The sequence below is a fragment of the Lycium barbarum genome, chromosome 10, assembly GCF_019175385.1.
Source record: "Lycium barbarum isolate Lr01 chromosome 10, ASM1917538v2, whole genome shotgun sequence".
In the NCBI taxonomy this organism is placed as follows: domain Eukaryota; kingdom Viridiplantae; phylum Streptophyta; class Magnoliopsida; order Solanales; family Solanaceae; genus Lycium; species Lycium barbarum.
This window is the reverse complement of record NC_083346.1, coordinates 78,843,837-78,845,708: the sequence shown is the minus strand read 5'-3', so window position 1 is coordinate 78,845,708 and position 1,872 is coordinate 78,843,837. Positions and strand designations below refer to the sequence as shown.

General features: G+C 43.4%; 1 non-coding gene across 1 annotated transcript; it reads left to right on the top strand.

The window, feature by feature from the left end:
- Positions 1-1,397: 1,397 nt before the first annotated feature.
- Positions 1,398-1,503, top strand: LOC132616343 (small nucleolar RNA R71). The gene has a single exon (XR_009573131.1). It is a non-coding gene; the product is annotated as a small nucleolar RNA R71 (small nucleolar RNA).
- The last annotated feature ends 369 nt before the right edge of the window (positions 1,504-1,872 follow it).

Here is a 1,872-nt window from a genome sequence, read left to right as displayed (position 1 = left end):
CATAAAGCACGAGCAAAATCATGATGACCGATGGTGCAAGGGATAGTGAAAGCCCCGGGATCTCCCTTCTTTTCAACCTTTAGTGACGTAATAATAGCGTTCACACGGTGAGTGACTCCCACCGTATCATGCTTGATTGGCCTTTTCTTTGTTAACAAATCTTTCAAGTATTTAGCAAATCCCGGCATTTCTTGGAATGCATCAAGAAGTGGGATATTCATTGACAACCCTTTTAATTGGTCGTAGAAACGTTGGCACTTGGCATCCTCCGTTCTTTTCATCAATCTTTGTGGGAACGGGGGAGGAGACTTATATGTTTGAGTCTAGGGTTTAATTGCCCCCGTGACCTTGCTCTTTTGGGTGCTACCACCGGTAGCTTCTTCAACACTTGGCTCCTCGTCACCCTTTAGAACACTAGGGTGTACTTCCTTCTCTTTCTCAACAATAATGGGCACTTTAATCGGTGTCTCTATTTCTTCTTCAACCTCATCAACAATCGGCTCGACAATGATAGGTTCAACCACTCTCTGATTTACCGCATTAAGGATCTTTCCACTTCTAGTAGAAATAGCTTTGTATGAGGCAATGTGATCGCCTCCACTACCCCTTGGGTTCGGAATCGTGTCGCTAGGAAGGCCCCCTCTTTGTGGTGGATGTTGCTCACGAGAAAGATCTCGCATTTGTGACTCAAGTTTATGAATCGAAGCAGTATGAGAGCCTACCACTTCGGTCAAATTCTCCATCTTCTTGTCACTCTTATGCTGGTTATCCAGTATCTTTTCAAGCATAGATTCCATTCGAGAAGTCCCTTGATCATTGGAAGGACCTTCTCGCCAATTTTGATAGTTAGACGTACGGCCCTTTGGTGGAACATAGGCATTGGAATTCTGATTACCATAATTGTTGTTGTTGTAATCCTTCCTGTCCGAACCACCATATTCATTTCGGCCATATTGATTGCTTTGTTGTTGGGGTATCCATTGCTTTTGATAACCCCCTTGAGAGTGATCGATATAATTAGCATCCTCACGTTGTGGCTGCCCCTCTAGATAAGCTTCTTCCGAGACTTGGTACATCCCTTCGATAACATTCACACTTTTAGCTTCTTTCTCCGTAAGCCTCTTTGACAACAAATCCACGGTGGTTTGCAATTGAGCAAAAGCATGATCTCGCTCATGATTTTCTTTGGCCACCGCGGTAGCAGAGGGACTACCATATGACAGGATTCACTATGACTTGAGTGCCAAGCTTGATTTTGGGTGGTGAGCTTATCGAGCAACCTGGTGATGCTGACAAATGATTTGTCCATGAAGCATCCCCCAGCTGCAGTGTTGACAGCAATTTGATTTATTGTATCTAACCCCTTGTAGAACTTCTCTGTGAGAATAGCATCCGGAAACCCATGAGTTGGAGATTGAGCTAGATAGTACTTGAAACGCTCCCATGCTGAATATAATTGTTCCCCCGGAAGTTGTTTGAACTCAAAGATCTTATCCCGAAGCTCAGCCTTTTTGCTTGGTGGGAACCATTTCTTCAAAAATGTATCGGCTAACTCGCTCCAGGTATGAATAGAATTGCTGGGGAGCTTTTCATACCATTCCCTTGCTTGGCCAGCCAAGGAATATTTAAAGACCCGTAACCGAAGTGCATCAGCAGAAACAACACCTTGGGATTGTTGAGCACACACATGCAAGAAGTTCTTCAAATGTCGAAGTGGACAATCCTCCGAAGAATTTCGGAAATAACCTTCGAGTTTTAGCAGCTGATAGATAGAACTATCAATTTTGAAAGTAGCATTTCCAGTTCTAAAGGGAACCACAGCAGAAGCATAATCAGCTTCATTGATGAATTTCGCAAATATATTTTTATCCT